Below are 23,323 nucleotides of genomic sequence, written 5' to 3' on the forward strand. Positions count from 1 at the left end.
TGGTAATACAAGTCTGTAAAAATATCCATACAAGCTGAAACTGTACAAAGTGATCTTAATAATAAATGAGGAAATTAAAATGGTTCTGTGATCTTTAAAAAAATTCATCAAAATATTAAAAAACTCTTACTGTTGATTATAAATTTATAATGAAATTAAAAATAATGAAATTAATATTTATTTAATACACTGTAATTTAAAACATGAGAAATATTGAAAATTAAAGTGTTTTATTTCTTTGTAAAAACTTGTCAAGTGTAGTTTGAACAGAGCTTATGTCTTTTCTTCTCCTTGTATAACTTAGAGTGGGAATCTTTTCTATGGCCTTGGTGAGTTGCCATACTTCTCTCTAAGATTGTATCAGTCTCCAACATTTTATCCTTTGTGCTTTCAATGTTTTGAAATATCTCCAAGAGTTTTTTTGCCGGTGTCATTTCCTCTGTGATATATTCATTCTTTTCATCACAACCACTTTCCTCATTTACATAGTTAAGGTCGCTTTCACCAAGATCCTGAGGCTGCTTACCGAGAGTCTCCCCACCTGCAGCAGGATCACATTCTCACAGTTCGAAATTTCTTCTGTAACTCCACTTCCATTCAATTCAAATTTCATTCCAGTGTTCCCAGTTTTGTTTCTTTGCTGCATTTTTATCTCTAATGACCAAATCCTTCTTTTTATTTTCCATATCTGTAAACTGACATGTGGGTTAGTCACTGGGAGACAAAAAGGCAACATAACTATGCACTTGACTATCTGTGTGTGAACTAAGAGCTGTGTAGTGACCAATCACCAACAGACTTTGAAAGAAGTGGTGTGATGGGTCTCTGACGATGATGAACATACGTTAGTTACATAGTGACTTATGGACTGAAGTACTTGTAGCAAAGTTGTACTATATGCAATTACTCTTACTTAACATAGGTTAACTAAAATTTGAACCATGTAGTTGGGGGTTGGTTTTCTTTAACTAAACCAGCCTGAAATGTGTGCACAGCAGAATCATGTGAAATGAAGACTATCTGTGTTTAGATATTTCTAAAAATCTAGCATTTGGTGCATTTTCAATTATTTACAAAATGTCATCTATGCTTGGTGATTTTGTATATTATCATAACTACTATGGTTATGTTATCAAGATGAGAAGAAAGCTAATTTAAAAGTTTAATATCTTGTTGTGTATTATGTGTGGAAGAATGCATTTGCTATAGATTATACAAAACCAAATAAAATAAATAATAAAAGCTCTATTACCCTACATAATAAGAAGTTGGCATGGTTCTAGGGTTGATTAGTCGCACAGATTGATGTCATTATAAATGAACCTAAGTTCCTTCCATTTTTTCCACTCTCCTATTCTACCTGCCAGCTTTGTCCTTAGGTTAGTACCCTTTGTATCAGTGTTTTAGGGCTGCTGTAACAAATTATCACAAACTGAGTGGCTCAGAACAGCAGCAAGTTATTCTCTCACAGTTCTAGACGCTGGAAGTCCAAAATCACGGTGTCATCAGGGCCATTCTCCCTCTGAGACTGGGTAGAAACCTTCCTTGTCTCTTCGTAGTTTCTAGGGGTAGCTGTCAGACCCCGGTATTCCTTGGCTTGTGGCTACATCACTCCAATCTCTGCCTCTGTCATCACATGGCATTCTCCCTGTGTGTCACTGTCTCTTCTCCTCTTCTTCTAAGGACACTAGTCATATTGGATTAGGGCCCCACCCAATTCAGTATAGTCTCATCTGAACTTGATTGTATCCGCAAAGACCTTGTATCCAAATAAGATCACATTCACAGGCACTGGGAGGTTAGGCCTTCAACATATCTTTTTGGAGAACACAATTCAACCCATCACAAAGTACCTCATGCTCCCTCACACTCACAAAATACGTCCTAAGGATTTTGCTTATCCCATCCAGACATAACAGCTACCAGAAAAAGAGAGAAACTTCTTACGTGTGCCTCTCTCTCAAACCAAAGGAACACTGCCCAGAAATGTCCCAAAAGAATTTTTCTTTACCTCAGTAGCTAGAATGTTCTACATACCTTTGTCTGTATTTATTACTGAGGGGAATGGACCTCAATGGCTGGATTTGTGTCCAGTCTTCTTTAAAACTCATAGCCAAGAATGCTAAGGAACGTGGATACCGGCGCAATCAGGATCTCACTAGGAAAGAAAAGAAAGATGGGAACAGAGATCACAAGACAGCAAACATGGCCTGCTATGCACACTTTTCCTCTCTTTTTAGCCACTTAACCAGAGCAAATTTGAGGTAGTGCAGTCTGGTGCTAAACAACACAGATTTTGGACTTCAAAGTTGTCTCTCTCTTTTGCTTATTTTGGGAGCTTCAAAGCTCTCTGAACTCACATTCATTTTTGAGACAGCTCTTTTGAAACAACTGTACTTTCACCACCAGATATTAATACCTGGGGCTCATCCTCAGATTTTTCCTCTCTTTAACAAGGTGCCAATGTATTTATTGTTTTCCATTTCCAGGGTCACTGCTTTAACAAGAGACTTTTTAAAAAATGCCTCTAATTTTATTGAATGCAAAGACAAGTCATCCCATCTACATTATTTCTTTCATCTTAAAAATTTTCCTCACTCTTGTGAGACTGGTTGATCAAACTTCTTCAATGTCATTTTCCACTAGCCCCACTGTGAGATAATAGAAAATATATGTGTATATTAGTCTCTGCCCCCAGTTCCTGGCACAGGGCTCCTAAAACTCCTGTAAATTCCTAAGTGGTAAAAGCACTAGGAGCATCTTTTACTCTAATGAAGTGACCCTAGGTGGACTTAGTGGTGATTTCTGGATGGGGTCTGGTCACCAGAAAGACCAAGCCATGATTACAAGCCTGGAATTTTCAGCCCCATCCCCCATCCTCCAGAGACAGGAGAGGGGCTGGAAATGGAGTTAGTAATTGATCATGCTTACATGATGAAGCCTGCATAAAATCCCAGTAGTAGGGGTTTCAGAGAGCTTCCAAGTTGGTGAACACATTCACACCAGGAGAGAGATGCACCCCAACTCCAGAAGGACAGAAGCTCCTGGGCTCGGGACTTTCCCAGACCTCACCCTATGTATTTCTTCATCTGGCTGTTCGTCTGTATCCTTTATCATATCCTTTAATAAACTGGTAAATGTAAGTAAGTGCTTCTTTGAGTTCTGTGAACTGCTCTAGCAAGTAATGGAATCCAAGGGGCAGGAGGGCATGAGAACTTCTGATTTGTGGCCAAGTTGGACAAAAGTTGTGGGTAACCTGGGGACCTACTACTTGTGATTGGCATCTGAAGTGGGGAGCAGTCCTGTGGACCGAGTCCTTAACCTGTGGGATATGACGTTATCTCCACATAGATGGTGTCAGAATTGAGTTGAGTTGTAGGACATCCATCTGGTGTCAGAGAATTGCTTGGTGTAGGGAAAAACCTCCACACATTTGGTGACCAGCAGTGTAAAAGGTGAAGTGCTCTGTGTGCATAGTAAAGGAGACACACAAGAACGAATGACATAGTAGGGAAGAACTGGGCTTTTGCCTGCACAGGAGGCGGAAAACTGAAGTTTTTCCGACACACCCTCATATATTGTAAGTTTATGAAAGACTATCTCCTTATCGCCACCCGAGCTAATTCTCAATAGGGTTATAGGCAGGTTCGAGTGACTTTTCTGTTAAGAACTTGCTCCTCAGCATTTTCTTCAGGCCTGTTCCAAATATTTCCTTCCTAGGGCCTTCACAGATTATTTCAGTCAGCACTGATCTCTCCTAGGAGCACGTAAGATCTATTCTCTTTATTATACATTTTGTTTCTTGATTATATTTGAAGCTTCTGTTTATATAAAATGGTCTGTAATAAATGCCAAACTAGTGTATAATGTGTTGCATGACAATACGATCAGGTACACCACATCTTTGATGGGGGGAATAAGAAATTTTTTGTGGAAACAGGACCTTAGAAGACACTTGGGTTTAAACATGTAGAGAGATTGCATAGGGAAAACTACAGAGAAAAGAATGTAGCTTAGGGAACCCAGAAGCACTGCTACCAGGTGCTCAATATATACACCTCAGTTAAGACCCTTCTAGAAGAAGGAACTCTATAAAGCTATGGTCAACATAATGCATTGCGTTTAAATTTCTAGTTTCCAGTTGAGTTGCCTAGTTTCATTTATCTAGCCATTTCCCAGCTTTTCTTCAGCCACCTTTTCAACATTCTAAGTTTCTTTTAAGTTGTTAGAGATTTTATGTTTTTTTCAAGCTACAGACTTTCTTTTAACAGGTACTGCAATAAAAACTGACTAAATAGCTTGAAAGAGTGAATGTTGTTTAGAAAGCATTCTGAAGGCTTTCTTAGTGCATTTATATCCTCTGAGAATTAACATAATTTAGCCTCAAACTTTCAGTATAAACAGTTAAAAATGAAATAGGAAACTACAAAGTCTAATAATATGAGTTCCAGAATGTATGCTTAGTTTGATTTACTATTAAACTCCATTCTTTCTAGAGTTATTAATATTGTGTATAACATCCACTACATGCATTTGATGTAAGAAGAAACTTTATATTCATGAATTTCAAATTACGACTCATTGCAAACCCACAGAATTATAAAGGAAAGAGCCTTGGGTCCAAGCCTTTCTAACTGGTCCACAAATAGCGATATCTTCTTTAATGGTCACTCCACATAAGGTATGGAAATTTAATTATTCCCTAGGGTTTTCTATAGTTCAGGCATCCAGATGATATGCTATAAAATAGCCCATATTGGCTCTTTGCTGCAAATCTTTCTTCCTTGTGATTGAGTTGGTCAGGACTGCCTGTAGATACATTATTTTTCAAATCTAGATATTGTGTAGAAAGTTTGAATACAAAAATGTATAAATATCCTATCAAAATTTTGAAAGATTTAAAGAGCTAGGACTTCCTCATAAAAAATAGAAATAGGTAAAATGCAAAGAGTGCTTTAGGTAGCTAATGATTTATTCTACTTTTAGTACTATCCAAAGAATTTGCATAGGATGCACAGAATGTTGTGGAAATTAAATCAATTTTATAGACCACATAATTATTATTAGCATGCAGTAACAGAGAACATTTTGGTACTTATTCAGTTGATTCTGCTCATTGTCATTTCCCACTGATACTGAAGCCCTTTATGAAAGATACTAAATCATTCAGGAACACTCGGGTCCTGGCACAGAGAATATATGCTGCCCAATAACACCCATTCACAGAATGTTCGGGAGAGTTCTAAGGGAGAAAAATCTTTTCATTAGGTAGCATTTGCATTTAGAATTAAGTAAGTGGATTCTTGGCAATGCTAATGCATTGGCCACTATGCTTGTAACCATAACACGAAGCAACAAACTTGAGCAGAAAAAAGGGTGAATGAATGAAGCAAACTCACCTCTAGGGAGACCATATCCCAATCTGTAACTGTCATGTGGAAGTATTCTTGTTTAGATATCTGGGTACAACAATACACTTTGACTTGAATACTTGTTATTATTTTTTTAACCTACAGAATATTTTATTTGAAGTTAAATTAATTCAGAATGAAAAATACTTTATATGCAAACTAGCCAACTTTGCAAATATTGCACCCAGAAAACTAACAATGATGTTAGTTGTAATTCTGATTTTAATCCCCCAATTTTCATCTCCAAAAACCTGGACAAAACTTTGTCAAGTATAACTTCATGAACTGCTTCTTTTCTGGTCCTTTAGAACGTCTCCCTTTCTTCATTCCCTCAATCTTCAATTATCTTCTGCTTTTCCTTTAAAAACAAAAAATTGGAGAGAAACAAAAAACCCAAAAAATCTACTAAATAAAAAAAATTATTTTTTTGCAAAATAATTAATACTTATTCTTTGAAGATTCATGAAATCAAAAAAAAAAAAAGAAAAAAACAAGTGATACATTAATATATCCCACTACAAGGAGATAAGCATTATCAACAGTTGTTGAATATCTTATACTTTTTTTTTTTGCTGAGGAAGACTGGCCCTGAGCTAACATCCATGCCCGTCTTCCTCTACTTTATATGTGGGACTCCTGCCACAGCATGGCTTACCATGCGGTGCCATGTCTGCATCCAGGATTTGAATCAGTGAACCCTGGGCCACCAAAGTGAAACGTGCACACCTAACTGCTGTGCCACCAGGCCAGCCCTATCTTATAGATTTTTAAAAACTCTCTTTGTGAGTCTCTTCCATAACCCTCATTAATTCCCAAATTGCATTTGTTGCATTTGCAGAGATATTTTTGTCTCTCTGCATTTCTCTGGCTCTAGCGACTGCTGTTTTTAACAGGTAATAAGTACATCTGGGCAATCAATCCTAGGACATAAAGCAGTCAGCTCTCCTTCAGGTATACTCCAAAATGTGCCCACTGCAATTGGTTTTTGCCTCAACATTCTCAATCTGTGTACTAAATCCTTTATACTGGTCCCCTTCTCTGTGTAAGTGGCACTGTTTAACGAGTTCATAGTCAACTTCACCTTTTGGCAGGAAAAGAATAAATTGAGGCTGAGTATAGCATGAAAAAACTCCTAGCCACATGAAGTCATTGATTTTGTGTTACTTCATATGTCACATCACACATTATCAAACATCGCTGCTGGCTGTGGCAGCCCATGGCTGTCATTCAACAATTTCATATCTGCTGTGTGAAAAATTCATGAACTCTTTGCAGTACATTTGCATATCTTTGCTACTGCCATTGCTATTCCCCAAAGTATAAAGTCACATCAACACAAAATATGGCCTGAACCTCTGTGTAAGCCTGTCATTTGAGTGTGAGGGGAAAAAAAGTGTTTTATTCTTTCTTTCATATTTTTAATATTGTGCTATCCAGTTAGTTAGGTCATATTTAAGTAACTTAATTGAGACTTTGGAGAGTAGTAGAGTAAGGTAGACATTAGTGGCAACCAACAGTAGACAACCCATACTGTGGATGGAAAATCACCAGTGTTAAAAATTTGAGTTATGGAAAAGGAGTGTATTACTCTTATTTTTAGTGTGACATAAGTGGCATGGTTGGACAATAATTGAGTGATGCCATCTTTTCCTGATGGTATAAATTCTACCGCATCCTTTTTATTGTTAATTGTGGAGCACAACTGAAGTCTTCAATTTGGAAAAATAGTGCAGTGAGTCATAGAGTTCTAGGAACATATCGTCATTAAAGAGATCACAGATAGTATATTAGGTGAATTAATGAGACAGAGTCATGTGTATTCTATGGAACTCTATTGACTAGTTAGTGTATTGACCCCAACGTATTTGAAGCAAATAATGGAATCTGCATAATTTAAATCATAATTTAGCATTTAAATCCAAGATATCTAACTGAACAAATAAGATCTCATCCATTCCAACATCTAATGGAAGTTGTAGATGACCTAGAGGAAAAAAAATAATAAATTCAAAGTAGCCATTGAAAGAGAGATGAAACCAGCAGATCAGAATGATAACTTTCTGAAAGTTATGAAGCAGAGAGAATGAAGAGAAAGCCCATGCAAAATGAGGAACACAAAATTTAATAGAGAAGAAGAGAAAGAACTCAAGGATCAAACTAGTGGTGAATGGTACAAAATCAGCCATGGGAGACCAACCAGCCAATTAACTGAATAATGGAATGTTGATGTTCTACGAATCTGCATATTCAAAGAAATGGAATAATGTCTTCATTTCTGAAGAAATTTTTTTCATTTGAAATTCTTATTCGGTTGTATGATTTAAGTTAGAGGAATAAAATATGGCATTTTCAGACATAAAAGTTTACCATTAAGAAATCCTGATAGAATTATACATAAATGTTCTTAAGCAAAATGAAAAATAACTCCAAAGACAGGAAGATACACAAGAAATACTGTTGCATACAGAAACATACAAAATTTATAGCTAAGTTAATTCTGAAAAATCTTGTAAATTTAATATTTTTAAACTGGAATTATAATTTTAGATGATTGCAGCAAAATATAGGAGCTAATTTTGAGAGGTTTGAAGAGAAAATATGGAAAGTAAATTGCATTTTGAGTAAAAATAGGTGATAGGCACTTAGCTTTAAAGGAAATCACTAAAGAAACGTGATGCATATCTTGCTACATAATAGTTATTAAAAGAAATATATATGTGTATCACACAAATTTATACATGCATATATAAAAATCTGTACTATAGTTAAGATAGGAAAGGTTTAATTAAACAAAAATTTCAGAAAACATGCAATATATGTGTGAACTCTTTTCTTCTCTCTTCAGTATCTCATACACACATAAAGAAAAGATAATAAAAATCTCAAGGAACTGGGAAGCTTAAAATTCAATAAAGGGAAAACACAATTCAAAGTTCAAAACCAGTGGTGAGTAGGAATTTTATACCTGTCTATCTATCTATCTATCTATCTATCTATCTATCTCCCATCCACACATATCCAGAACTGTATACACTGACTTTTAATCAAATCTACTTATGCGAGAAAGAGAAATGTGAGATTTGTGTGGGTTGGGGGTAAAGCAGGGCTCTCTTTTCTTCATACATACATCCAATTGTGTAAGTTTTGTTTGTACTCATTGGCATTAATTCACGTATTACTTTTATAACAAAAATTAATATCTAATGGGTATAAATGTTATCTATAAATTAAACTTTTTGCTCTGCATTGCTAATAATTTTTATATCTCTTCTACAGTTTGTATAATTTCAAGGATTAATACATTTTTTAAGTTTAGATTATCTTGAAACTCTAGCAATAAATCATAGCAGTAAGGAAAGTGGATTTTTGATGGAGAAAAATCTGAATTTAAATTAGAATATTTCACTTCCTAGTTTTTTAATCTTAGAATTGTTACTTAACCTCTAAATCTCATTTCCTTAATAGAGTTGCTGTGAGGATGAAATCAAATCTCGTCTGTAGAGTTCCTGTTTTACCCACATGAAATGCTCAAATCATGGTGGTGCTGATTAAGATGATACTGAGGATACTGAGGATGTAAGCATCTCATAATTCAAATATCAGAACCAAACTCATGATCTTTTCCCCAAAGCCCATTCTTCATTCTAACTTCAGTATTTCATTCATTTATTTATTTAATATTCCTATAACATTCATTTAATGTTCATTTAATATTTATTAACTGTGGGGCTAGGTTCTGGATACACAAAGTGGATATAGACTACTTTAAAGTGAGTTACAGGCAAGTAAGGAAGATAGATATTGTTAAAGTAAGCATAAATATAAACAAATGGTTACAAATTAGGGTAAATATTGAGAAGAAACAAAATGAGATATCTGGATATGAGAAATTTACACTGGGTGAGCAGGAAACCTATCTCTGAAAAAGCAACATCTAAGCTAATATGTGAAGGATGACAAAAGGACTCTGAGGAGAGAAGGTAGGATTCCAAGCTCTCCTGACAGAGAGGCCAGCATGTCAGAAGTCCTGAAGAGGGAAAGATATGGTCCAATCAAGTCCAGGCTAATATCCCTGGACCTTGTGTATATGACATGAGGTTGGAGAAGCAAAGGCCATAAAATGCAGGGTTTTATTCTAAGTGCAAAGGGAAAGGACCATATGATTTCAATCTGGGCATTATTATGATACTACTAAAGCTGAAAAGAAACAAAGCAACAATGAAAAACTCCGACTGTTATGTGAAGAATTGATTAATGTCATCATCCATCCTAAGGACTAAAAGGACTATTGGAATCTGTGACTTCTTTTCCTTTCCACCTCCACTGTGCTCTTTAAACTCTTATTCTCTCAGTTCTGGTCTGCTGCAATGTGTTCTTAAAGTGTGTTCTTGCCCTCAACATCTCCATTCCTTCCTTCTCCTAACCAAAGCCATCCTGCACCTGGTCCCCAAAATGGTTCTTCTAAGGCAGACTCAGATCTTATTGCCCTGTTCAGAATAGCCCCAGACACTTACAAAAGTTTGGATTCCTCATTATGACGATAACTGTTCTTAATGTGTTCATGTTCTCTCAAGCATTGTCTTCACCACTCGCTTTATTAAATGCTCCAGTCACACTGGGAAATTTGTTACTCCCTGTACACGCCACACAGTTCATGACACGGATAGGAAGCCTTCTTTTAATTCATGTTTTCTGTTCTTCGACTGCTCAAGATCAAATGTGCCCTGTTCTTTAAACTGTAACTTCATTTCTCCATTCTGAAGCAATCTCGCTCTTTTCAATTTTCCCGTAGTACTTATATCTACCTTTCTTAGAACAAATCTGAATTTGTTACATTAAACTCATTTTTGTTTATTTTGGTATTTTGCAAGCAAACATCTTGCACATTCACCTTTGGATCTTCAATGTCTAACATGATGCCTTGAACCTATTTGCTTAACTAATGCTTGTTTAATTAAATATGAAAATTTATTTTATTATAACAATGAATTAACTCTGTGCATGTCCAGCCATAAAAATGTGTTTTATTAGACTACGTATTAAAAACTCATCTTTTTTTATGGCCATTTTTGGAATGTAGGTTGCTTGCAGGCTAAAACTAAGTGTCTCAGGATAAAAGATGGCTAATTTTGAATGTACAATGCAATAAAATATATGAAGTGCTACAAAAGGTTTAAATATATAAAATCTAATACTTTACTATGTAAATTACCATACTTGTTTTAAGTAATATAATTTACAGTATATTTGGTGAAATTTTTCTTACTTGTTTTGAAAATAGGGGCAAAATATCAGTTAGCTTTTTTTCAGGTTACTAGTTTGTTCTCTACTTTCTCTGGGTATCAGGATGTCTGTCAACTTGCTCATTATAATTCACCACATGATCAGCTTGCCTTATCTAATACATAGTCTGCATATGGTGATGATATTTGTGGGAAATGCACTGAAAGAAATTCCATCTCGCCCTCCCACCCTTATGCTACTGAGTCCTTCAAATAACATGATAGCTAGAGCCAAAGAACAATGCACCAGCTGCTCACCCTCAGAAATCCACAGAGAAAAATATTCTAAAATACATTCAACAATATAATCTCGATTTACGTTCAAAATAATCATTATGATAAATAATAATCCCATTACAGGAAAATGTCACAAATGGAGAAACAACAGGCATTCCTCATTTTAGATGGAAATCTATACATTGCACAGTCCCAGGACTTGGGTCAGAAATGTGATAGCTGGCAATGTAGTGTAAATGCCACAGGAAGAGAGAATAGGAACAAAATCTAGAGAACTTGTACCTCAGAAGGTGAGACTAAACTAATTTAGATGTTAGAAGGAAATATAAAATAAAAATATCATAATTCAAAGTATACTTTTTAAGCACAAAATATGAAATAAATTATGCAGGATAAGTAATATGTATAGGAATATCACTTTATTCATTGTGTCATTAGGTCATTCACTCCACAAACTTTTGTGAATTTTTAAATTCTGGGCACCTTGCTAGGTACCTGTGTAACAAATCAAAAGAGAGGTGTATATGCCTCTTTGAGTCTCTTAGTTTAATGTAAAATATACAAAATATCAATTTAATAAAAGGAATATAACAAATTTGGGGGCAAAATAAAAATATTGAATACGTTTGCCCAGAGATTAGGAAGAGAGAGTCAGTGGAAGCCTTCAAGAAATATGACACATTTTACTTGACTCTTTTTTTTATTATTTATTTATTTATCTATTTTTGAGGAAGATTAGCCCTGAGCTAGCATCTGCCACCAATCCTCCTCTTTTTACTGAAGAAGATTGGCCCTGAGCTAACATCTGTGCCCATCTTGCTCTACCTTTTTTATATGAGGGACACTGCCACAGCATGGCTTGATAAGCGGTACATGTGTCAGTGCTGGGGATCCGAACCAGTGAATCCTGGTCTGCTGAAGTCAAGCGTGTGACCTTAATCACTGCACCACCAGGAAGAACTCTTTACCTGACTCTTGAATGATGAATATGAGCTTGTTAAATAGACAAAGGGAGAAGGACATTTCAGACAAAAAAAAATACAAATTTTCAAAGTCATCACAACGTTTGAATGTGGGATAAGTGCTAATAGTTTATTATGTAGAATCAAAGTATATGTTATAATTAAGATTCCCATATTGAGGACAAGCTTCTCAATGAAAATTAGAACAAGTTTCTCTTTTTGTTAAAAAAATACACATGTGTGCATGCACACACACACACACACACGTATGCTATCCCATCATTTGGGCATATATGCATGCCATAACTTACTTTACAGTCATGGAAATATCACTTATTTCTGAGTCTCAGCTACTTTCAAAATGAAAATTATATAATTCTCAATCTCTTCATAGACGTTTTCGGGTATCAGAATTTGAATGGATTTTACCAACTATTAATGGAAATCATCTAATTCTGGAATCTCTCATGAAACGTCTCTGCCTCATATTTAGCCAGTTGTCACGGGCTCTAAAAACTCCAATAACACATTACCTTCTGAGATGTTTTTAGTAACTCTATTACTAAAAACAAAAACAAAAACAAAACCTGTTTGGAAAGACAGTCTCATGTGTGAGCAAGCTTCCCCCCACTCAGCTGCATAAGAATGGGCCTTGGTCCTAGGATGCTTCCTTACCAAGAGCTAAAGAACCCACACAGCCTGTGCTGGGTTTATCACCTTGTATGGCAACATCTTTCCCCGTTTTAGGCTAAATGATTGCCCTCCTGTCTCTTCATAAAGCTCTGTGCATCAGGTGGCACCTGGCCAACCCCACTGCCGAGTCTCTCCTTAGCAGGGAGGTGACAGGGCTCGTTCCATTGTAGCATGAGTGGTGTGAATTGTCCTGCAATGGCTGCCGCAAGAGACCTGTTGGCCATGGAGGAATGACGCTCACCTTTGAAGCTGATCTTGCTGTCTCTTCTTTATGTAAGTAAAGCATTTTTCCATTCAGTGCTTGGCTGTAGGTGTTTTCCTTGGTGACTCTAATAACAAGACACAGTGAACAGAGTGTTTAGAGTCCTCCCCTGGGATTGGTAACTGGTACACGATGTTCTACTCCCTGGGGATTGATAACTGGTGCATGATACTCTGCTTGACAAAAACCTTGTTAGAAATGTTAAAAAAATAAAAACAATTCTAAGTCAAACTGTCTTCCTGTAAATTCCACTTATCATTCATAATTATGCCTACTCTTCACCACCATGACAATTAACTCCAGCTCCACGTTGAATATACAGAAGTAACCTAATTCCTCTTCCACATGGAAGCCCTCTGAATATATTCCTGTGCTCTCCTTGAGTCTTCACACTCAGTGAGTAAGAGTGAAGTCCTATGTTGAAATACCTGATATCAAATCCATTTGCCTGGATGTTCTTAGACAAGTTATTCATTCTCTCTCTTCCTCCTCCTTACTTGTCAAATGGGGATAGTAACATGTACATTACAGAATTTTTATGATGATTGAATGAACTAAAATGTAAGAGTACTTAGGAAAATATCTGGCTTCTAGTATACATTCAGTAAGTGTTGGCTATTATATTAAGAGACTGAAATCTCTTCATTATGTACTATTTTATGGTCATTGCTCTATGAGTTAATGGGCTTAATTTTAGTAACTCCTCAAAAACTGAAAAATATTGTGCACCTATTTATACTTCGTTAATATTATTGATATCGGCCCTGGTATCAGTTCCCCTACGTTAAACCCAGCATATATGGGGTTAAAACCAAAGCACTCATTCCTTGCTTACTCCCTGGCTTCCTGGCTCTAGAATCCACTATCTTCCATGGAGACAAACTGCCAAGGACACCTACGTGCAAATTCCCTTATCATCCTCGTCCCTGTAAGCAGCTTCCCAAGGCCCAATGCAGGCTGGTGGGAAAGATCTAACCAGCAAGGCCACAGATTACACCCCCCCTCCCCCCCCCCCCCCCCCCGCAACTCGCTCCCACCCTACAAGCAGGCACATTCCTTGCAACCTTTAAAACTCCTGGCCTCTCATCTTTTGGAAAGATGAGACAAGATGAGATGAGGTGAAACAAATTTGAGGGCTCACTGTAGACTCCCAGCTGACATTGCCCAAAATAAAAACCCTTTCCTTGCCATAAGCCTGGCATTCCCGTTTTTATTTGGCCCCTCTTGTGTGGCAGGTAAAGAACTTCTGTTTGTGTCCAGTAACGTTATTACCATAAAACCTAGGGAAATTCCAATAGAGTTTAACTGGCTAGTAGCTCTACTCTGTACAACACTCCATCCCCCTTTAATAATGAGGATAGAATAAAATTCTTATTTTCTATAGAGAGAAAGGCAAGGTTCAGAAGAGAAACTATAGCAACATCCTTATGGGGATCAGGGAGTCGTGTGGACTCCTTGTTCGTCTCTCTCAGCTTAACTCACCCCTAGAGTGCCCAACAAATAGTCACAAATCAGCTGAGAGATTACTGGAATTACTGCCACTGTCACGGAAGTCCAGTTAAAGCAGATCACAGTATTGTACCTATATATATTAAACCAAAAAAGAAGGCAATCTAACCAGGAGACGCCCAACACCAGACAAGACTAGATGGATTTGAATTGAGTGGCAGGACCCCTGGAAACAAACCAATTAGCTTTGCAAGATCATCCTTGTCATTTCATTAACCTCACAATAGTATTCTTACATATTGTATGAGAAATTTTCATCTCCATTTTTTGTATTTGGGAAAGATTTTGCCATATTTCTGCTTTATGCATGAGTTTACAGAAGTTGTCTAGGATCCCACAGAGTCAGAATATTACTCCAGTCGTGTCCGACTTGAAAGCAAATTTTCCTTGAAGAGCAATGTGCTTCTTTTTTACTATTGTTGAGCAGGTTCATCATAATCTGTGCTTCGGTGGGCTCATACAGAATGTGAACTGAGTAAATGGTATTTAAGAAACATTCCATGTTCAGAATAATTTGACTGTAAAACTCAATTTAGAACCATAGTCTCACAGAGCATAAAGAGGTTCCCAAGTTATCCTGTAAATGCGCAATACTTATTCTCAGGACCTCCAGCTTTTATTGCTGGGTTGGAGATTTTTAGTATAGTTTTATTTTATTTAACATGTTTTGGATTCCTTTACAATTCTGGGTCATCTCCTCTAAATATTCTTCTTAAATTGTGGCAAAAAGAAATAAAGAGAAGTTCTATCAGCCACCTTATTAGAAATACTACTATTTATTATTAAATAGTATTATTTATTTATTCATTATTTTATTTATTATTATATTATAATTATTTGTTTTTATTAAAAAATAAAAGCTATTAGCTTTTTTTTGCTGCTGAAAAAAACTACTGAATTATATGACCTCTAATGTACCTTAGCAATTAGAATATATATCATTTGTCCACAAGTACAAAAATGGGTTATATTTGCAACACCATCTTATACTCGTCTAGTTAAATTATTTAATTTCTATTGAACGATTTACGTATCTATTGTCTCTCAGCTACTTGCTGTTGGTTCTGTGTGCTGATCATTAACACTAGGCAGAGCTAGGAGGCTGCAAATTGCATTTCTGAGGCTTCTTTGCAAATGGCTTTATTTGAAAGGAATACACTGTTGAAAAGGAACAAACTATTTATAGAAGCAAAAAAGATGGATAATCTCAAAGCATTATGCTAAACGAAAGACAGCAGATTCAAAGGTTACATACAGAAAGATTCCATTTATGAAGTTCTCGAAAAGGCAAAACAATGGAAATGGAGAACAGATTAGTGATTGCTAGGATCTTGGGGCAGGAGTAGAGTTGAATTTAAAGGAACAGCACAAGGGGATTTAAGAGGCAAAGGAACTATCTTCTAAGACAAATGAGAGTCATTCCAAAGGAATAATTTTTTTTTTTGGAGGAAGATTAGCCCTGAGCTAACATGTGCTGCTAATCCTCCTCTTTTTGCTGAGGAAGACTGACCCTGAGCTAACATCCTCACCCATCTTCCTCTACTTTATACTTGGGACGCCTGTCACAGCATGGCTTGCCAAGTGATATTAGATCCGCACCTAGAATTCAAACCTGTGAACCCCAGGCCGTCAAAGCAAGAATGTTCGAACTTAACTGCTGTGCCACCAGGCCAGCCCCTAGAGGAACAGAATTTTAAGGAAGAGTTTTCTGAATTGGTTCTGGAGTTTCTGGAATTGGTGTTCTAATCTGATTAGATTTAAAGATGCTAATGAATCTATTTCCAGTAGGAAAAAGAGCACTGATAGTCCATGGGGTGAACTATTTATATATAGCCATAGAGATACGCAAAACATCTGCATTAGATACTCCTAACCTACCACTTATAAGAAGCAAGAAGCTGGGCAACTTTATATATGATACTTAAGAACATTTTTAGGAAATTAAGAATATAACGACTTTGATTGGTTGCTTCTAACGTCACTGGACAAAGGGGTGAAAGAAAAGGATGAGCTCAGGAATTTGAATTCCCACCTCGAGCACTTAAATACATGATTTAAGAGCTTTTAGGTGTGCCCTTCAGGAGAGTCTTAACTCCTACAGTCACAGAGATGAAATTACTAAAAATCAAATGCAGAACCCCATCCTGTGATTGGCTGAATAATAATGCAAGTTGAATTCTCAGCCTCAGTGGGTATCAACTGTTAAAGTAAGAGCATTGACTGGAAAAGAATAGGATCTTAGAGTTGTGATCAGGATATGTTGAAAGACTCTGACACAGCTGGGGACATGGAGCCCCTAAGATCTGATGAGTCTTATTTGCCAAGAGAAAAGGCCTTCCAGCTCCCAGCAGTACTCCCCAAACACAGGGGCATCAGCCTTTCCACTCACAGTGGTATAGGCTTATCCAACTCCATCTCATGGGAATTAACCCTGCATTGATTGAGGAAACTGAGATAGTGGCTTTCCCTGAGGCAGTCACCATGTAGGACAATGCCAGATCTTCTCAGGACCCACCCCCACCACCCTCCTTTGATTCTAGACCTGTAACTAGACTCAAGTTCTAGTAGGCCCCTAAAGGAAAGGTATAAAGGGTGACCCATGAAGGGGAGGTATGCTACACTCCAAAAGAACTCCTTGAGTTTTCTAGTTTATACAAGCAGAAATCCAGGGAGCATGTGTGGGAATGAACATTAAGGGTATGGGTTGATGGTGGAACGAACATAAAGCTGGTTCAGGCCAAATTTATTGATATGGGTTCACTAAGCAGAGAAATGTTGCAACTCAGGGATCTAGAAAGAGCTCTTAGAGTTTGTTTGTTTGGTTGAAACATGGATCAAAAGATGGTCCACCTTATGCAAACTAGAAATGCTGGACTTTCCTTGGGTTATTATAGAGGAAGAGATTCAAATGCTTAGGGAGACAGGAATGTTAGAGTGGATTAGTCTTTTGAGATCTACTCATTCACATTGGGATAGTCCAGAGGACATAGCTTTCGCCAACTATTTGAGAAATAATTTTGTGAGGAGAGCTCCAGAATCGTTGAAGAGCTCCTTGATTGCTCTTCTCTATAGGCCCAATGTTACAGTGGAAACTGCAGTCACTTAACTGAAAACCTGAATGCTATGGGAGTAATTGGATTCTAGGATGGTAGGGGCCAAGTGAAGGTTGAGTGGCAAGGTGGACACAGATACTGTAACAGACAGCAGAGTCAGAGCAGCAGTCAGAATAGTCTGACTTGTGCAGACCTGTGGCCTGGGTGAGTTAATCACGGTGTTCCTAGAGCGAAAGAGATAGAAAGCCTAAGTTCTTACTTGATCGGTATAAGCAGAAAAGTTCTAGGTCAGGTAAATGAAAGTCTAACTCAAATTATAAAACCAGAGAGTGACTGCCTCTCAATCAATCACCAGACTTGAGTCAGTTGACAGACCCAGTACTCCTTGAGTGAAGGGGAAGGCTGGGTCCCATGGAGGACAGAAACCACTACACTAGCAAAAATTTATACTGCTAATCTTTCTCCCAGCCTTCTCCAAAAGGACCTATGGCCTTTTACCAGGGTAACTGTGCATTGAAGAAAAGGAAATAATAGGAACTTTCAGGGATAACAAACACTGGCTCTGAACCAACACTGATGCCAGGAGACCCAAAATGTCACTGTGGCCCTCCAGGAAGAGAAGAGACTTATGGAGGTCAGGTGATGGAACTTTCACTCAGGTTTATCTCACAGTGTGTCCAGTGAGTCCCCAAACTCATCCTGTGGTTATGTGCCCAGTCCCAGAATGCATAATTGAAACAGAAATACTTAGCAGCTGGAAGAATCCCTACATTGCTTCTCAGGCCTATAGAGTGGTGGGAAAGGCAAAACAGAAGCCATTAGAACTACCTCTACCTAGAAAAATAATAAACCAAGAGCAATACCACATCTCCAGAGGAACTGCAAAGATTAGTGATGCCATCAAGGACTTGAAAGATGCAGAGGTGGTGATTCCCACCATGTCCCCATTTAACTCCTATTTGGCCTGTGCAGAAGACAGATGGATCGTGGAGAATGACAATAGATTATCATAAGCTTAACCAGGTTGTGACTCCAATTGCAGCTGATGTACCAGAGGTGGTTTCATTGCTTGAGCAAATTAACATATCCCCTAGTACTTGGTGTGCAGCTGTTGATCTGGCAAATGCCTTTTTCTCCATCCCTGTCTGTAAGACCCACCAAAAGCAGTTTGTTTTCATCTGGCAAGGCCAGCAATCCACCTTCACTATCCTACCTCAGGGGTGTATCAACTCTCCAGCCCTATGTCATAATTCAGTTTTCAGGGATCTTGATTGCCTTTCCCTTCCAAAAGATATCACACTAGTCTGTTACTTCGATGATATTGTTCTGATTGGACCACGTGAGTAAAAATTAGCAACTATTCTTGACTTTTTGGCAAGACGTTTGTGTGCCAGAGGGTTGGCAATAAAGCTGACTAAAATTCAGGGACCTTCTACCTCAGTGAAATGCCTAGAGGTCCAGTGGTATGGAATATGTCTAGATATCCCTTTTAAGCAAAATTTGTTGCATCTGGTCCCTCCTATAAGCAAGAAAGAGGGGCATACCTCGTGGGCTTATTGGGATTTTCTAGGCAACATATTCCTCATTTAGGTGTGTTTCTCAGGGCCATTTACCAAGTGACCCAAAATTGCTAGTTTTGAGTGGGGCCTAAAATAAGACAAGGTTTTGCAACAGACCCAGGCTGCTGTGCAAGCTGCTCTGTTACTTGGGCCACATGACCCAGCAGATCCAATGGTGCTTTAAGTGTCAATGGCAGATAGGGATCTATCTATAATCAGTTGACAGAGGAATAGAAGACTCAGGTCTGGTATACAGATGGCTCTGCATGATATGAGAGTACCACCCAAATGTGGACAGTTGCAGCACTATAGCCCCTCTGTGGGACATCCCTGAAGGACAATGGTGTGGGGAAATTCCCCCAGTGGGCAGAACTTCAGGCAGTGAACCTGGTTATGCACTCTTGCTTGGAAGAAGAAATGGCAAGACACATAATTATATTTATTAATGGGCTGTGGCCAATGATTTCACTGGATGGTCAGGGACTTGGAAAGAACATTATTGGAAAATTGATGACAAAGAAATTTGGGGAAGAGGTATGTGGATGGACCTTTCTGAATGGACAAAAAATGTGAAGATATTTGTGCCCCTTGTGAATGCACATGAAAGCATAAACTCAACAGAGAAATACTTTAATCAAGTGGGTAGGATGATCTGTTCTATGGAAACCAGTCAGCCTCTTTCCCTAGTCACTCCTGTCATTGCCTAATGGGCTCCTGAACAAAGTGCCCATGGTCATAAAAATGAATGTTATGCATGGGCTCAGCAACATGGACTTCTACTTATCATGGCCGACCTATCTGTAGCCATCACCAAGTGCTCAATCCGCCAGTAGCAGAGACCAACAGAGTCCCCAAAATGGCACAGTTTCCTGGGGTGATCACCCAGCTACGTGGTGACAGATTGATTACATTGGAATGTTTCCATCATGGGAGCAGCAGCATTTTGCCCTTAATGGAATAGACACACTAGATATGGATTTGTCTTATCTCATGCAGTACTCCTGCCCAAACTATCAGCCTTGGGCTTACAGAATACCTATCCATCATCATGGTATTCCACACACCATTGCTTCTGATCAAGAAACTCACTTCACAGCAAAAGAAATGTGGCAAAGGGCCCACATTCATGGAATTCACTGTTCTTACCACGTGCCTACCATCCTAAAGCAGCTGGCTTGATAGAACAGTGGAATGGCCTTTTGAAGACTCAGTTACAACATCAGATAGGTGGCAATACCTTGCAGGGCTGGGACAAGTTTCTCCAGAAAACTGTATATGCTCTGAATCAACGTCCAATGTATAGTGTTTCCATCATAGCCAGGATTCACAGGTCCAGGAATTAAGGGGTGGAAATGGGAGTGATACCACTCACTATTACCTCTAGTGACCCACCAGCAAAATGTTTGCTTCCTTTTCCCATGACTCTATGTTCTACTGGTGCAGAGTTCTTAGTTTCAGAAGGAAGAATTCTTCCACCAGGAGACACAAAGATGATTCCATTGTACTGGAAGTTAAGACTGCCACCCAGCCGCTTTGAACTCCTCATGCCTTTCTTCTTTCTTATTTCTGTCTTTTGGTGTGGGCATGCCTCTCCTTTGCCTGTCACACCATCATATTTTGGAACCACATAAGTAGTTTAGATTTTTGAGATGATGCAGGAATGAGTTAAGACTTTGGGGTTTTTAGGATGGAATTAATGTATTTTGCATTAGAGAAAGACATGGATTTTGGAGGACCAGGGACAGATGCTGGATGTGTCCCCCCAAATTCCCATGTTGAAATCTTAACCTCCAAGGTGATAGTATTAGAACATGGGAGCTTTTGAGAGGTGATTAGATTATGAGGATAGAGACCTCATGGATGAAATTAGTGCTTTTATAAAAAAGGTCCCAAAAGTTCCTAGCCCCTTTCACTATGTGAGGTTGCAGTGAGAAGAAGGCCATCAATAAGGAAGTGAGCCTGTCACCACACACTAAGATAATGGACTCCAAAAGCAAATGCCTTGATTTTGGGCTCCCCATCCTCCAGAACTGTGAGAAATAAATTTCTGTTCTTTATAAACCAGCTGGTTTATGGTATTCTGTGTAGCGGCCCAAACAGATGAATACACACTACTCTACGAATTTGTCAAATTACAATATTAGGCAACAAAAAAATAGTAAATTTTACTGGATGTAAAGGGTAAATAAAAATTAATGGTAAAAATCCAGGTGGCCAGTATATAGCTGTTTACTATAAAAGTCTGTTTAATCTGGTATATGTTTTAAAATGTGTATCATAAAACATTCTCAAGGAAATATGAACAAACATGGAGAGAACAAATGAGAAAGAGATAGAAAGAGAAAGGAGGCAGAGGGAAGGAGGGAGGAGAAGAGAAGAGAGAAAACATTTAGAATATTATTCCAAGGGTGTCAAAGATATTATTCCAAGGGTTATATATCCAAGAGATATATGCATCCTATGTTCACTGAAACATTGTAATAGCCAAGATATAGAAGTAACTTGTGTCCATAGACAGACGAAGGGATAAAGAAGATGTGATATATTTCACACACACACACACACACACACACAATGTAATATTACTCAGCCATAAAAAAGAATGAAATCTTTCCATTTGTGGCAATATGGATAGAGCTAGGGGATGTTATGATAAGTGAAATAAGTCAGAGAGAAAGACAAATATTTATATGTGGAATCTAAAAAATAAAACAAAATATTTAAAAAACAGAACAAAAACAGACTCATAGATACAGGAAACAAACTGGTGGTTATGAGATGGGGGAGCAGATGGGGTGCCTGGCAAAATAGGTGAAGGGGATTAAGAGGTACAAACTTCTAGTTATAAAATAAATAAGTCACAGGCATGTAATGGACAGCATAGGGAACATAGTCAATAATACTGTAATAACTTTGTATGGTGACAGATGGTAACTAGATTTATCATGGTAATCATTTTGTAATATATATAATATTGAATCACTATAATGTATACCTAAAATTAATAGGATATTATGTCTCAACTATACTTCAATAAATAAATAAATAGAAATTTCCCCTTTAAGCTATTAAAAAAAAAACTATAAGATCTACAGAACATTAAATAATTGATTGATGCTGTAGCTGCAAAATGGTGCTTATTTTTCCTAAAATATTTCTGTCTATTTTTACTTCATTTGGGGAATTATTTGTTTAGTTCATCGTGGGATTTGCCACCCAGCTTCTCCATTAAGCCCTCCGGAATTGCTATTGCTGACAAGGATCCCCTCTCCCAAGGTCACTTCTTCTTACCAGGACTAGTTCATTCAATGACTGCTCAACATAGTATAAAAATCTAGTCTCCTCATCCCAATTTGAGATAATTCTGAATGCTCATCCTCACTTCCAACGGACCAGCTGAGATCTTCATTGAGACTACAGCATAATCTGTTTCTTTCCTCTCTGTCCACTTCTGCTTTTGTCCTTTTCTACAGCTGGTGAATACAAGAGCATTCCTAATAAACTTTGTACACACTGATCTAATATCCATCTCAGATTGTACTTTGGTAATCCAGTCTATGACAGTTCCTCTCCCTAAGTTAGGAAAAAGAAAATTACTTCCTTTATAGTGAATTGAATAGTTAAAACTATAGAGCTCCTCCAAAAACAGTGGAAAGAAGAACATTAAGAACATCTGAAAATTATAAACTACTATCATTTTCTGTAAATAAAAAACACAATTATGCAAAACCATCAGCTTAGTTCAGTTCTCAAAATTCCTCTTAGTTCTCAAATGCTTAGTTCAGTTATTGGATAAAAGGAAAAAGATTTAATCAATTCATCCTCAATTGCATTTATGACTTCATCATAATTTCCATCTGAAAGAATTTTTTTTAAATGCAAAATACCAGAGAATCCGTTAGTTGATTGTAGTCCTAAATTTATTTCCTGAGAAAACTCACAAATCATTGAATAAAATTTCTACTCTAGCTAATATATGATATTGAAAATCTGTTTAAATTATAATTTTAATTTTTATCAGTGCATAAAAATATTGGAATTAAAAAAAAAAAACCCAAATCTGAATGAATGATTTAGCTTACCTTAGCAACAATCCCAAGTGTTTGATATTTCTGCTAAGTAGAAAAGGAGATATCCCCCTTCATTGGAGATTGGCTTATTACTGTAGTTGCAATGTAAGTATTTGTATGTGAAGAATTTTAGTCTTGAAAAATATACTGTTTGCGTAATTAAGATATACTAAAATGTCTAATCTTTTTGAATATTCATAATGAATGGAAACAAAATAAAAGTGTTTATATAAAAAGTTAATAGTTTTGATCATGAGTTGAGGTGGGGCAGAGAATAAGGAAGGC

General features: G+C 37.4%; 1 long non-coding RNA gene across 1 annotated transcript in view; it reads right to left on the reverse strand.

The window, feature by feature from the left end:
• Window positions 1-4,957: 4,957 nt before the first annotated feature.
• The window catches only part of LOC103552256 (uncharacterized), a 103,831-nt gene continuing 85,465 nt past the window's right edge, over window positions 4,958-23,323 (reverse strand). Inside the window, exons 7-8 of the long non-coding RNA XR_011537164.1 lie at window positions 12,827-12,914; window positions 4,958-5,769 (exon numbers count right to left, since the gene is read on the reverse strand). This is a non-coding gene — a long non-coding RNA (uncharacterized lncRNA). The remainder of the gene's footprint in view (window positions 5,770-12,826; window positions 12,915-23,323) is intronic.

This window comes from Equus przewalskii, chromosome 2 (genome assembly GCF_037783145.1).
Source record: "Equus przewalskii isolate Varuska chromosome 2, EquPr2, whole genome shotgun sequence".
Classification (NCBI taxonomy): domain Eukaryota; kingdom Metazoa; phylum Chordata; class Mammalia; order Perissodactyla; family Equidae; genus Equus; species Equus przewalskii.